Genomic DNA, 16,127 nt, shown 5'->3' on the forward strand with positions numbered 1-16,127 from the left:
GTCTTCTGCTGCTGGGAGGAAGCTGCAGGGTCAGGCAGGGAGATTCTCCAGGACCATCCAGGGTCCTCACCAGGAGCTGTGCAGCCCTGTGGCTCTGAGGGCTCTCTTGAGCTGCCAGGAGTGAAGGTCACCAGGGCACTCCTTCATGATCTTGACCAAGTCCACTACTTGCCTTGTCTCCCAAGGGGGCTTGGAAGCTCTTCTGCTGTCTTTAAACATCTCCCTGCATAAGAAGCCCTGGGATACTTGGTTCAGATGTTATATTATTTGCTGTTCCCAAGATCTGACTCCATAAGACTAGGGTGGGACTCAGGAAACCAGCGTCCTCCCCAGCCCCACAGGGGGTTCTCATATAAGTTGTTTTTATACTGCCATTTGAGAATTATTATTTAAATAAAAATACCTGCTGGGGCTTTGCAAACCATAAAGTGCCACCCTAATGCGAAGAAGATTGTTCTTAATATTATAATTAGGAATGATTGTCTTTTCATTGCCTGTTGTCTTCCTAATGCAGCTTCTAAATTTGAGCCAAATGGATGAGTCTCCAGGTTGGAGGTTGCTCTTTATATTCTCAACTTAAAAAGCCACATCTGCTTGAAGGGTTTTCATGGTGGCTTATATTTTCCTCCTTGTTTTCTGAATTACTAATTTAATTTATACGTGCTTAAAAATTGCCCTGTAGGGGACAAAATCCAATAGGATCATTCTTACTCTTCTTGCTGAACTCATGAGGGTCTCTGGCTTGTGGGGTACATGGTATGCGGGTGGGAGCATCTGGCCTGTTTTTCACAATTTCTCCAGGTGACACTAATGATGAGCCACGTAGAGACACTTTTCAGATATTGCCATCATTCAGTCCTAAAGAAGAATTTGACTTGGGACTGGGGTGTAGCTCAGTGTTAGAGCACTTCCCTAGCGTGCAGAGGCCCCAGTGGATTCCATCCCTATCATCGGAGAAAAGAGAATTGGACTTCAACTGTTCATCTTTTCATTTAAGATGCATTTACAAATCTGTTACAAGTTCCAGAGAAGAAGCATTGAGGTTTGCCATGGTGTCCTCAGCAAAGGCTGCAAGGGATGACAGAGGTGGCCACGCCAGGAAGCACCTGCTCCACTCTGCACACCTGGGAGCCCAGCCAAAGGCCGTTCTCCCCAGCCCGCCTCTCTGATTATGAGTGATGGGCGCAGGGAGGAGGCTTGTTAACAGCTTGCAGTCCTTGGCCTTGGAGATAGGCTGACTGGAGGCCCTGAGAGAGTACCCACCTCCCGGCCTCCTACATACTGAACTTCTTGCTGAATATGTACCAGCCTTAAATTGCTCTGAGCAAAGCCAAGAAAGTCAGTCTGGCTGCCAGTGATTAATGCTGGCAATATACTCAGCAGCCAGCTAATTTTGAGGTTAAGCGTCGCCAGTGCTTCCCCTTGGGGGATCTTCAAGAAACTTCTGGGCAACAGGCAAAGTGAGAGGAAACTCAGTACCCAGACATGCAGCGTCATGCTCTCTCCTGAAGTTTCCCTGTCCCAGCCTCACCATGCAGGTGAGGCTGGGAGCTTGCTGTGTAGGGCTGCAGTCTCATGGTGCCGGGAGAATTCACAAAAGCCTCAAAAACAATCAACCTTTTTTGCCATCTTTTCTCATCGCAGTAGGAAAACACGTTTCTGACAGTGGCTTTTGGACAACTCAGAGAAGCAACAGCAATGACTCCAGACTTAATTGTCCCACCTGGAGGTGACTGCCATTCACTTTTGGGCTTGCATATATGTGTGTGTGCACACATGTGTACACGTGTGTTTGAGCACACACACACGTGTGTGTGTGTGTTCCTTGTTAAACAACAAAATTGGAGTCATACTATTCAGCTTTATAACTTTATTATTCTGTTAATATATCATTACTATATTCTCATTGTTTAGTATAACTTTTAATCTTTTTGAAGCAATAAAAGCTCATCAAAATTGTCTTTACAGTACAGAACTGTACTGTGTTCTGTTTTACCTAAACCCTTAGAGGGATGTCCCCTCCTCCCCAAATAGTTCAACATGAATTTCTTACATACATGGTAATTGTCTTACAAGCTGTTCTGTAACCATAAAACCAGGAAATTAACATTGCTGCATTGTTACCATTTAGTCCTTGTGCTCAGCTCCATTCCAGTTCCACCTGTTGTCCCAATAATGTTTTTGACATCAAAAGGTTCTCCATGGAAGGCACCTGTTGAATCTCTCATCATGTCTCTTGTCTCTTCTGACTCCTTTAGCCCAGGACACTTCCTCCATCTTTGTCTGACCCTTGTGACCTTGACTGTTTCAAGAACTGCAGGCCAAGAACCATGTCTCTCATCTTGTCGAATATCTTCTCATCATGGATTCAGATCCTGTGTCCCTGCCAGGGACATAGCAGACTGCTACAGTCTTATGTGCTAGCAGTAGACACATGACTTCATTTAGTCCTGTTACTGGTAATGCTCCCTCTGATCACTAGTCTGAAGTGGTGCCTCTCAGGCCTGTCCACTAGTCTTACTCTTGTCCCAAATGGAATTAGGAGGCATTTGGGGGGAGGATCTTTGTGATTACATAACTGTCCCATTTTCCACCAAACTCTTGTCTGCCTGTCCATTTATACCTGTATGTGCTTCTCATTTCTGAGTTTATTTTTGGATTAGAATTGATTACTGTCATTATTTATGTAAATGCTCAAATTGTTTCCCCTTTGATCAGAGAAACCACTTTGGTTTGGTTTCACTTGTGAAAACATGCTTTCATCATTCTCGGAGCACCTTTTTGCACTAAAGGATGTTCTAAAATCAGATCATACTTTTTCTTCCCAACAGAGGATAAACAATTTCTCCCAGGTTCTGGTTCATTTTAGTGGATATTGGTACTTAGAAGCCAAGACCCAGGAGCTAGGTATGTTTGCTGCTACTGGTACTGGTACTCCTAAGCACCTCAGAGGGTACCTAGGGAATATAAGTGTGTATAACACACACATATCAATCCACCATCCATCCACCCATCCATGCACCATTCACCCATTCACCCATCTACCCACCTACCCATCTACCTACCTACCCATCTATCCATGCACCCATCCACCCACCCATCTATTCATCCATCCATCCACCCACACATCCACTCATCCACCCATTCATCCATTCACTCATCCATCCACCTATCCATACACCCCTCCACCCCTCCATCTATCCACCCATCCATCTGCCCATCCATCCATCCATCTACCCACCCACCCTTCCATCATCCATCCACTCATCCACCATCCACCCACCAATCCACCATTCATCCACCATCCATCCACCCATCCCCACCTGTCCATCCATCCCCCATCCATCCCCCCACCAATCTACCTACCTACCCACCCATCCACCCATCTATTCATTCATCTATCACCCATCCATACACCCAACCATCCATCCATCCAAACATCCACTCATCCATCCATCCATCCATCCATCCATCCATCCATCCATCCATTCACTTATTCACCCACCCATCCATCCATCCACCCATTCACCCATCCATCCACCCATCCATTCACCATCCACCATCCAACTAGGAATCTGTCCCAATAATCTCCAATTCCAGTTCAACAATACAGGTCTCATTTTCATTTTCTCTTTCCATATTTGTACATTGCTTCTTAAAAATAGAAAAACTACACTCCCATGTTTTTTCATTCAGCTAATGATAAATCCTATATCTAACCAATCTCTTGCTTCAACTGCCACCTGTCCCTTGAGAGGATGGCTCCTTTGCTTCAATGAGTGTCCAGCTTCTCATGCTGGGCCACCCTTACATTCTGTCCAGTGCAATAGTTTTCACCCCACCTGACATCGGGCTGCCTTCTCCATATGACTCTCTCCTCACCACTGGGCTGCAGCCTGTCAAGGTGGGTTTCCTGTCCATGTGGCTGCCTTCCTCAGCCTACATGGGCACCCACGATGCAGTGACCTACTTTTGAATATTGGGTTTCTATTGACTCATTTTTCTTTCATCTATACTTCTTTTTTAAAAAAACATAACCTCTATCATCGAGTGGTTTTCTCTCTTGTCACTGCAAGTCTTACCACAGGAGGGTGGTGGTCAGGATCCTCTAGAGAAACAGAACCTGGAGGAGATGTGCATATCAAGGGGCTGATCTGCTCGTGCCCATTAGAGACCTGGGCAGCTGGTGGTGTATCCGGAAGGCCTGAGAGCCCCCACACCAGGGCAGAAGATCCATGCTGTAGCTCAGCAGTCAGATAGAGAACAAATTCCACCTTCCTCCACCTCTGAGGCCTCTAGGGCTTGGCTGCTGCCACCTATACTGGTGAAGCCATCTGCTCACTCAGCCCACCCATCCAAATGCTCATCTCTTCCACAAACACCCTGGTAGGCACATGCAGAACTGAGGCTTAGCCAGCTATCCGGGCATCTGTGGCCCACTCAAGTTCACACATGATGTCAACCCTCACAGGGGCCAAGAATCCACTGAGTAAGACGAGGTGTGCTAAAGCCACTGCCTACACTGACCATGTCTCTTCTTACTGTTGGGGGTCTTGAGAAAGAGGCTGACCCTTCCCGTTGTTGGAGACCTCTTCCTCATGGAGATCATTCATGCTGCCCACTGCTATTTCTGCTGTCCCTCTCAGGCACAGAAGCCAAAACAGTGACAGAGGAAGTGACGGGTGCCACTTCTAGGAAAGGCAGGTGCATTCACCTGTTCCTATCTTTTCCCTCTAGTGACTGTGGAAGAGAAACTGAACTATCCTCAGCAGTGGGGGGACCTGACTGATCCTAAGCGTATCCCCCTGCTGACTTCTGTTCAGCGTGTAGCACGTGCAGGAAGTAAACCCCTGATGTGTTCAGCCCTGAGTCTTGTACTCAGCAGCTGCAGCTGGTGCACACTCTAGCCCACCCTGGTGATGCATGACTCAAACAGAGCAAATATGACATTTTACTTCAGAGTAACACTTGACTTCCACCTGTGAGGAATAGTTTGCAGATGAGAAGGGAAGAATTTAAACTATAGTGTTTGTAGGAGAAGGAAGCCAAGGAGCACTTTTGAACCCATTCCTCATTTTCTTTAGGAACAGAAATCGTTTCAACCAGGCATTGCTATAAACCCCACCAGATCGACAGGAGAGCTCTCTCCCATCCAGGTAGGAGATGGGCTGCATGACCTGCCAAGCCTCTCATTTCTTTTTCTAATTTCTGTGATTATCAGAATGATGAAGTATGGCCAGTTCATTAAAATCCCTCTTTGAAGCTTGACCTGCAGCTCTTCACACGTCTCTGTCTCCTTGCTGTGTCCAAGTGACAAATGCCTAAATCATCATTCACATGATTTGGCTCAGAGGCCAAATAGTCACATCTCTTGCTGCTGCCTTATTTGACGAACCTCTCAGGATTTCAGTCTCATCTTCTCTGGCTTCTTTCATTTATTCACTCATTCCTGAGCCAGACATTTGGTGAATCAGCAGGGGAAGAGATGGATGTGGCAAAGCCCATCCGATGCTGGATCTCCTCTCCTGGAGGACAGGGGAGTGGGGCTCAATGAGAGACAGCTCTGGGGCAGCTCCGATGGCCAGCTGGGAGGTGCTGGTTATCTTTCTTCACATTTCATGCTGCTTCTCCAAATGAGATATTCCTGTACTCAAGCCAGAGGGTAAATCCACAAATTTCCTTCTCTGTGTGAAGCCTTCTTATCTCATCCCACATATAAAGTCAACTTAGTCAGCCAGGAGGACTGGATCTACACCCTTCCCCTGAGCTCCAGCCTAGGCTGCACTTACAGACAGCTGCCTTTCAATAGGACGATGCTTACCAACTTCAATGAATTCCTGTTAACCTTTGGATTCTGTCATACCGGTCCTAGAGTGGGACTGAGACTCAACACACTCCCGAAGAAACCCACCAGCTGATACTGATGTTGCTGATTCTCGAACCCCACTTTAAGGAGCAAAACTTAAGAGTGATGTTTCCTGATGTGATGGAGATTAGTCACCACCTAAAGTAGAGACAGAACCACATTGGGGGGAACGGAGATGGAAACCAATGTTCTGTGCATTCCACACACGGTCCTCAGGAATCGCATTTTAAACAGGGCCTCCATAGCAGCGAGGCCACAGCTTGGGTTCTCAGGAAGTGCTGAGGCAGAGTTTGGGATGTGGAATATTTATGAGAGATCAAGTATGGAAAGGAAGGCAGAGGAGGCAGGACTGGGCAGACGGAAAAGCCAACCCGAGATGAGGCAGCTCTGGTGCTTGTACCCAGGGGGAGCTGGAGAACAAGCACGCCTGTCAGAGCATCTGCACGGGGCCCCGTGGCCAGCTTCTAGAACTCCCCCGTCTTGCTCATCTGCCTATTGCAGTATCCCAGGCAGGGTAAAGGAGTCTGCAGCCGGGAGGCCTGCCCTTTCCCAGGACAGTGGTGTGGGGGGGTCTAGGTGCTACACTTCTGTATTCGGGACTGCATTCATGGGGAACTCCCCAGCCAAGTTGCAAAGTGAAATATCTAGTGGTGTGTTATGAAGATGCTTGGGGACAGATCAATAGAGTGACTGATAAATTGGCGAAGTCGATCTTTCCACAAAACATGGCTGCTCAAAGCCCTGATTATGTGGACTGCTTGGGCATGAAGAATTTATTGACTACTAGGAAGTGAAATGATCCCTTACTTGGAGTAGGGGACAGTCCCTGGGGGGGGGTCACTCTGGCAGAAGGAAAGTGGTCTCCCACAATGTGCACAATACCACAGGCAGGAAGCAGCTTAAATACAACCTTAAATGATATCTGTGCACCTGAAGCCTTCATAGAAAAATAATTCAGAGACCATCAAACTTAGTGGTCCAGGGTTTCTTAGGATTTTGGTAAGATAGTGTAGGCGTGAGGAGCTGTTAGCTCCTCATTTTGTGGAATGTGACTTCTGTGGGTCTGTTGTTCAGCTCAGTCAGTGAGATGAGAAGGGAAAGTCTCCCTTGGACTTTAAATGTGATGGAACCATCAGGGGAGTGGAGTCCAGCACCTTGAGTCACACTGCTGGTGAGTGATGGTCCCTGGAGGAAGATCTCCTTCTCCAGGCAACTAGTTTCCCATCCCCATGAAACAAATCGCCACCATTAGTGGCTTAAATCCACGCCCACTCTTTGATCTGCTGGTTCTCTGAGTCAGTAATGGAGTGTAAGGTAGCATGTGCTCCAGCTCAAGGGCTCTCAGAGGCCGCAGTCAAACTGCTGGCGAAGGCCGTGGTCTCTTTTGAGGCCTCACAGGGGAGGTGCTATCTTCTGAGCACTGCAAAGGGATTCATGGGATTCATTTTCTCAACAAATACAAACTAGAATCCTTAGCTCTTTGCTGGTGGTTGAGTGAAAGTTGGCCTAAGGTTTTGGTCACTTAGAAGCTGCTTCATCAAGATGTGCTGACCAGAATGTTGACAGAGGTCCAGCCAGGTGGAGCCATGCCCTTGCCACCTGATCTGAGAAGTGTTGTCCAATGGCTTCTGTCTGTTCTATTCGTTAGTCACATCAGCCATCACTGGAAAGATGAAATTACAGAAGAGAATGCTAGAAAGGGTGATCCTCATAGAGTGATAAAATAATAAGTGCAAGCTTTTTTGGGGGGGGAGTACCAGGGACTGAACCCAGAGGCATTTAACCACTGAGCCAAGTCCCCAGCCCTTTTTATTATTTATTTTGAGACAGAGTCTTGCTAAAGGGCTTCACCAAATTGCTGAGGCTGGCTTTGAATTTGTAAGCCTCCTGTCTCAGCCTCCCCAGCTGCTGGGATGACAGGCATGCACCACCGCCCGGCTAATGGCAAACATTTTTGAAGCCTTCTGCAGCTAAAGCAAACCATCAAAAGAACACTCTAAAGGATCCGAGGACAATGGTATCTGGCATAAAACAATTGGCCCTCAGGGTTAACCAGTTCTAAGGCTCCAGTCAACAAGGGTATTCAAGGACACCCTTGGGCTATAGGGGTGCTAATTGCTAAGATTGAAACTGAAAGGTTACCAACCAATAAAATTTGATGTACCAGAACCTCAATCAGGGACAGAACTTGGAAATTTTGAAGACAGATGCTGACAGCATCAGAAATAGAGAGAGACTTCTCTTAGTAAGTGGTCCACAAACTGCCCGAGACAGAAATGCAGATTCTTCTCTGAGGAAAGCTGTACAGTGTGATTCAGGTGCAGATCTGAACTGCTCAGGGAGCAGAGAGGCAGAGCCATATCAGACAGATACCTGAAGAGGGGTTGTTCTTTGATAAAGGGAGAGGATCCTCTTCACATATATGTCCCCCTGGCAAAATCACCAGGGGACTTCCACACGGATCCCTAGCACCTGTGGAAAGGGAATCTTGCAGGAGAGGCCAGAAGGACAGAGGGAGAAGAGGGGTGATGTCAGGCACCCGTAGGAGGGACAGTGGGAAACGGCCCATCGTCCACTTATTCACCTTTTTGTCCATTCAACAGGTGGACTAGCAGTTACCTGCCACTGAGTGCTGAGGGTAAGGAGAGACGCAAGACCAGTGCAGTGGCACCCAGAGTTAACCAACGTGTGAAGAGACCAGAGGAGATGGCCCCAGCACCTCAGATCGCTGGGGAGGGAGACTGGAAGGAGAGTACCACAGCAAGACAGACTTAGCAAGGTGTGTGTGTGTGTGTGTGTGTGTGTGTGTGTGTGTGTGTGTGTGTGCTCACCGCCCACTTGTGCACTGGTGAGGCTGAGTGTGCCCGGATCTTGCCCACTCTGTCCCATCGGCAGGTGCCGGTTTGCTTGAGCAGGGGATTGGGCTCGGGGGAGTGGACTTCTGCTGCTGCCCCCAGGGTCTGCACAGCCTGGTGTTGACTTCCCGCCCCTCCTCTCTGGAAGGCCGAAGTCATACATTTTTAATTGGAGTTTTTCAGCCAAATAGCAAACTGGCGCACTGCCCAACTCGTGGGTGAAGATGTCGAGAGAGAAAGCCTCACCTTCTGTCCTGCTGGCAGCAAATGAAAACAAACCGCTTTTCTTCCTCTTCCAGCTGCTTTCTCTCCTCCGCTGGAGGAGAGAAATTTAAAAGCATTGTTGGATCCTTAACTCGTTTGAAGCCAAGTGACCTTCATCTGCGGCTGTCTTTGTCTTCCTCTGGTGAACCTCATCCAGATTTTGCAGAGCGCTGTTCCCCCAGAACCCTCACCTGGCTTCTGCTTCTGGTAAGTTCAGCTGGGAGAGCCTGGAGTGTGCATGCACACACGAGTACACACACACACACACACACACACACTCACTCACACACACACACACGCAGTCACACAGTCACACAGTCACACACACTGTGGGGGGGGGCATTAGGGCTCCCCAAAGCAATGTGTCAGCACCATTTAAAACCACAGTTGATGACATTCATTTCTAATTCTTGAAAGTTTTCTTTAAAAGAAGATTAAGGCTGCAACCTACATGGCACCCCCACAGGGACAATCTTTCCTTGGCTCTGTTTGGTAATTCAATTGTGATGGGAAAGGTGTGCAGTTGTAGCAAAGAGCGTGGAGAAGAAAAAAAAAAACAGAGAGGAGAGAGAAAAAGCCTTCAATGCTGTCATCCATCTTGTGAAAAATAAAAAGTGCTTACCCATGCCCAGATAGTAAATCCTACCTGCTTTATTAAATAAATGTAGTATTTCACCCAAGAAAGGAGGCCTTTGGAAGATCTGGAAAATCTTGCAGGCTTTGAAATGGAATAAAGATTGATTTGTGGGGAGGTTCTCTCTTGTACGTGTTTTTCTTCCTTCTGACATACAGAATGGTAACCAAGACACAGAATTCATTTTAAGAGAGAGAGAGAGAGAGAGAGAGAGAGAGAGAGAGAGAGAGAGAGAGGGAGCGAGCGCTGGGTATTGGAAATTTGGATGTTTTATTTATGTTACTTAAAAAATAGAGGACTCAAGAGATGATTGGGTAGCCCCAAGTTTTTATGGCAGAGCTGTTTGAAGGAGCGAGGGTCCTAGCCTGCTTCCTGTCTCATAGTAGGTATTTGAAAAAGGTAGCTGTTGAGTGAAAAAGGATCTGTAATCCACCATTCTGACTTTCCTCACTTGGAAATGAATCTACCTTGAAATGAAGATAATTTAAAATTGTCCTCATTATTCAGGGTCATTTCAGTTGCAAGTGATAGAAATCTGTGTCACACTGTTTTAGTTACAAAGACACTGCCAAGTTCACAGGGCTCCGGGGCTCAGGTGTGGCTGGGTCCAGTTAGTGCTCCAGTGGTGGCAACAGGATTCTCGTTCCACCTCCTAGCTCTAATAGCATGGTCATAGCCTTGTTCTGCTCAGTCAGGCTTCCTCTTGTCATGGCCCCAAACAATCCCAGGTTCCATCCTCTGGGTTTGCGCTTTCTCTGGTTCATCTCCAGCAAGAGAGAACAATCTTAAGGCAGGCCTGTGAGGTCTGTGGACTCACTGTGGTTGGGTGGACTTAGAGTGGACAGCCTGCATGTCATCATGGCCGGTGGGTGGGATTATGCTGACAGCTCCAGATCCCTCCTCCAGCTCCAGATAGTGTGCCCCACCCCAACTTCCTTGGTTGAGGGGGAGGGAGGGGTGGCTCCCCAAGGAAAACGGGGTGTGAGGACCTGAAAAGGGTGACGGTAACATAGAGATCACTCCAGGGGCTGAAAGAAGCCCTGGGGACGTCATTTCATCCGTCTTCTTCCCACTCTATCTATGCTCCTCCATCTGATCTTCCATTCAGAGCCGGACATTTCCCCTCCCTCAGTTATTTGATAAGCTGATACACTCTCACTATAACCACAGTCTATGGTCACACCTCTGGGACAACCCAGGGCCAGGTATGGGGGTGGGGAGAATGGCCCAGCTCTTGCTCCCCACACCCTAAAGAAGCCACGCCCCTCTGACCCCCTGTGAGCAGCCTTCAGGGCTTGCTGTGTGTGTCTCTGGCCTGTGCAGAACACTGTATCACTGTCATTATCACAGGGCCCCAGGTGTGCTCTGTTATGAAGCTCATTCGTGGATGAAGGGGTGGAAGGTCACAGAACCCAAGGAACTCGGCCAACCTGACCCAGCTAGTAGGCAGTGGGGCTGAGTTCCAGTTAGATCTGACCACCACCCTACACTATTTTACAGGTAATTCTCATTCTCTTTCTGCATCAGTGATTTTGGTTGAGTGAGCAAACTTTATTAATTCAACACACACGCAACAGAGCTGCGCTGTGTGTCAGCATGTGTCGTGGGCAGGGAAACAGTGAGGAAGACAGGCTCGGCCTTCACCACTCTCACTGGTTCTGGTGAGTACTGACCCGGTCCCTGAAGGGTCCTGGTGATGGGGCAGGGGGGAGCAAGGGCAAGGAGAAGAGGAGACAGAAGGCCAGCCCTGCCCTGGAGCAAGACAGCAGCCCCAGGAAGAGAAGGACAGTCCTGCAGGGTAAGTCCACACCACGAGAGGCCCTTCCTCAGAGGTCATGGGGACTCTCTCCATCTTCAGGGAGCTGCCCTCCCCAGCACTGCCTCGGAGCAGGCGCTCGGCAGCGTCTCTGACTGGGCTCCCCCTGGGCCTGCAGGGCCGCAGTGGACCAGAGAACCCCAGAACGACTTCTGGCAATGAGGGGTCCAGGGGTTGTATCCTGGAAGCATGAAGAGGCAAAGGTTACGATCGTGCATTTCCTCACGACATAGTGTCAGTGTGCCCTGGAGGAAGGGTGGCATTTTGTTTCCCCGAGGCCACCACAACAGAATGCCAGATGCTTGCTTCTCATAGGTCTGGAGACAGGGGTCCAAGATCCAGATGCCAGCACGGTTGGTTTCTCCTGAGGCTCTCCCTGGCCTGCAGATGACTACCTTCCTGCCCTATCTCACAGGGCCTTCTCCCTGAGCCCGCACACACCTGCCGGCATCTCTTTCTCTTCTTCTGGGGACACTGGTCCTATTGGATCTGGGCTCCACCCTTCGACCACATTCTGACTTCATCACCTTTTCGAAGGCCCTAGTCCCACATGAGTCCGATGAAGGACTTCGCCATTGGAATTCTGTGGGGACACAGTTTAGTCCGTGACAGAAGGCATGAGGGCAGAGAGGCCTTGATCCTAGGGGCATGTGTAGATGTGGGGGTCACATGTGTGCCCCCCGTGGTATAGCGCTGAGCAATGTGCCCTTTCTAAAGTGTGTCCCACAGACCCCAGTCCCACCAGAGCAGAGAAGACAAGCATTGGTGAGGACACAACACACCCGGCAGGAAAAGGCGAGATCAAGGACAAACAGGGCTCTCTCAGCCTCCTTCATGGTCCCACTCCCGCTAGAGAGGTGGCTACAGAGAAATATTCCTCACTGTAACAAAACAGCAGGATGATGAGTGGAAGTGCCCTGTTGGCTTGAGTTAGTGATGGAGGGACATTAACAGGGTACGGTGGACTGGAGAAAACTGGACCTTGGAGCCCCATCTCTAGGGGTGGAGACTGGGGGGCTGGGCAGAAATAAGAAGGTCCCAGCAGAGGCAGGAGACTGGGGGAGTGTCCCTGTTGCCCTCCAGTGATGGGTATCTAGGGAACAGTCCTTGTTGGATTTTGCCACTTGAATCTGTAGGGATCTTTCTTTTAAATAAAGCGGCTAATCACAGGCGATTTCCAAGTGTGTCTTCTATTAGGGTGTTTTCCATAGCAGTGTTTGACACAGGATTTTAGAGCAATGGAGTAACATTAGCATATCTAAAAGAAGTTCCTTTGGGAGTGGGTTTGAAAAGTCATTAATGGAACAGAGAGGAGGTAAAAGACATTTCAGAGCCTTTTCCCATTTCCAATCCCTGCTTCTGCCAGCAGAAATTTTGACCTTTCTGTTCTATTTATTTAAAAAATTAAAGTTTTGACTGGATCCAGTCCTTCACAGTGGGGAGCTGGGTATTGCTGACCCTGTCAAAGCGTCATGCACTCTTTGGCCCCTTGCTCTCTGGAAGTCCCAGTGATGGAAAGTGAGAACCCGAATCTCTTTGGCAGAGGTCCCATGGCTGTGCTCGCCAGCCCAAATACCCCAGGCCTAAACAGTGGCTCTCCCCACTTTGAAATGACGTGCAGACATCCGCCTGCACGGAGCCTGGGACTTCTCTTTTGCTTCGGTGCCTTCTGGCCCATTCGCCATGCAGCAGCGGCAGGAAACATCATAACAGCCCACCTTGCTCACATCGTCTCTCCCCTGCAGCTCTGTTGTGGCTTCCCATGGCTCCTCAGAGCAAGAACCAGTTCCTTAAAATGGTACCTGAAGCCTTCTAAAGACACCTCTCCTGCCTCTTCATACACATCTTTAAGCTGTAGCCACATGTGCCTCTCTTAGTTCCTGTGATGGGACGTATTTCCCCCAACTCAGGATCTTTGCACATAGAATTCTCCTGACTTAGAGTGGCCAGCCATCCAGTTTGCCTGGAGTTGTGTGTGTGTGGGGGGGGGTCCCCTGAGGCTGTGGGGATTTCAGTGCTAAAACCAGGAATATCTTGGTCACAGCAGGACCCGAGGCCCCTGGCAGCTGAAGGAAGAGCTTTCCCAGCCCTCTTCTTTCCACTAACTAGTGCTCTGCCTCACCTTCTGCTCAAATGTCACTTCCACCATCAAGATTTCCTTTCTGCTAGCACCGGATTAGACTGTGTGCTTTGCAAGAAAACTATTGCTTTCCTTCAGAACAACCATTTGACATTTTAATTTCATGGGCACATAAATGCATTTAAAATTCACAGTTGTCCCCCCCCCCGCCCCCGCTCCAAGGGTGAGCCCTGGTGGGGTTGGGTCTTTATCAAGCATAACAGTAAGGGAAGATGATGGCACAGGGCCTGGTACAGGCCTGATGCCACATAAGCACCTGTGCAGGGTGGGAACACCTTGTGAGTGGTGCGGATGTGTCTCACACACGTCTCCTCGTTTCAATTCTGTTTCATCGAGTTGCAGTGGGTACTGCACTGTCCCCATTGTGTAGATGCAGAAAGTGAGACTGATTGAGGCTAGGGATGCATTCGTGGCCACCCAGCTGCAAAGTGGCAGACTGTGTGCTTCTGATTCCAGAGTTCGAAGGACAGTGAGCTACAGTCTCATGGCTACAGTCACCATCAAAACCCTGAGAGCTCAGAGGCAGAAAGACTTTATCCACACATCTATGATGATGATGTTGCCTATATGCCTGGAGCATATGTGCGCATGTGCGTGGGCACACTGTGTGCACAGCGTACCCAAGCCAGGGCTGCTTCCTGGCTTCCTGCAGGCCCTCCCTGGCCTGCCTGTAATACTGCCCAGGGGCATTTTGGAACTTACTCCCTTACTGTGACTAGGCTGCATGGGCCAGAGCAGGACTAGCCAGAGTGCCCCTTGAGCTCCAGGGGTAACTTGGGCACCTTGGAAACTGGGCTTCCTGTTAGGTGACAGACTGCCCATCGGTCTAATGCCCAGGGCGGTGGAAACAGGGACACCTGCCCTCAGAGGCAGAGTCAGGACCTGGAGTCCTGAGGGGAGGGAGTCCATGCACCTGCTGCTTCCTTCACACAGGTGTGGACTGAGGTCCTACTATGTGCATGCCTAGGGATACAGACGTGATCAAGCAGATGAAAATCCCTGGCCTCAGGAGCTGCTGCTCAGGTGGGGTGATGTGAACAATGAACACAGGAAACATTGGTCTGAGGGGACAAAGCAGCAGGGAAGGGGGAGGGGCAGGTTGTGCTGCTCCAGTGCCTGTGTGTGTGGGAGAGATTTTGATGAGTACGGTCAAGGACAGCCTCTCTAAGGGCAGAGAAAGCCATGTGGACAGTTGGTGGAAGGGCTCCTGGGACCGGGAAGGGGTGTGAAGGGTCTGGTGCTTGGAAGGATTGAGCAGTGTAGCCAGAGTGGAGAAAGCAGGGGAGAAAAGCAGGGGATGGTCTTCAAGCTGCTGCAGGGGTGCAGAGGGGGTGCACTGTGCAACTTTTCAGGCCATGGTAGGGACTTTGGCCCCATCCTCTGATGAAAGTGGAAGCTACTGGAGGATTTTGGGCAGAGAAATGGTCAAGACTGAAGAATTTAGAAGGAGAAGGTCGATTTACTTTTGCTCTTCTGTGCTGGTGTGCCTGCTTGACTGATTCTTTCCTTCTTTGAAAACGTGTGTGCATGCCCTCTGGGCACGGGCTTCATGTTGGTGCTGGGGGCACTGAAGCCTGGGAACATCCTGACCTCCCTGAGTCCATGATCCAGTGGAGGGGACAGATCTGAAATAATTGTCCCAAGAGAAGCAGGCAAAGGGACAAAACGTGACCAGTGTGATGAGGATGGTGACATGGGTGCTTGCCTTTCCTGGTGGGAATATAAAATGGGACAGCCACTGTGTGGTGGGCTCCCCAGGAAATCTAGCACAGGATTACCACGTGACCCAGAAGCACCATCCCTAGGCATACACCAGACCAACAGGATGAGTGCTCACAGAGACTTGTACACGAATGTCCACAGCAGCACAAGTCACAGTGGCCGAGAGGTGGAGACGACCCAGTTGACCATCCATGAGTGGATATCCAGGCAAGGAGCCTGGGCTGCAGCAGGGTGGACCTGGACAGCCTCTGGGAAGTGAAGGGAGCCACACAGGGAGGGCCACACATGGAAGAGATCATATCAGGGCTTGGGGAGAGAAAAAGAGAAGCCTGTTTAAAAGGTGTGCGGCTTCCTTTTGGGGTGGTGAGAATGTTTCAAGGTGGTGGGTTTAGAGCCAGATGTCACTGGGGCGTGCGGGTTAGAGTGTTAATTTTATGTTACGTGAATTTTACTTCGATTTGAAAACCTTGGCAAATCATTGTGCCAGCAAACAAAAAGTTTTCTAAGTGCTTGAAGGAAATAAAATGAGGTGACAGATGGTAAGGGGGGTGGGAGCTGGGGTGGTGCATACAGGGCTGGGGAAGGCACAGGGGTTCTGTAGAGAAGGCAAGGGGAGAACCTTCTTCAGCAGAGACATGGAGAATTTCTGCACCAGTGCTCAGGAAAATGAAAAGTGGTTGGGGAAGAGAGAAAGGGAACAGATTTGGGGTGGGAGGAGGGGATTTACTTTTCATTTCTGTGGAAATAAAGGGAATTTTTATTTAAAGGGAATTGTTTATTTTGAAAAAAAATATTAAATTCCTACAAAAATAATAGAGTCCTGTGGACCC

Source organism: Ictidomys tridecemlineatus, unplaced genomic scaffold, assembly GCF_052094955.1.
Source record: "Ictidomys tridecemlineatus isolate mIctTri1 unplaced genomic scaffold, mIctTri1.hap1 Scaffold_77, whole genome shotgun sequence".
In the NCBI taxonomy this organism is placed as follows: domain Eukaryota; kingdom Metazoa; phylum Chordata; class Mammalia; order Rodentia; family Sciuridae; genus Ictidomys; species Ictidomys tridecemlineatus.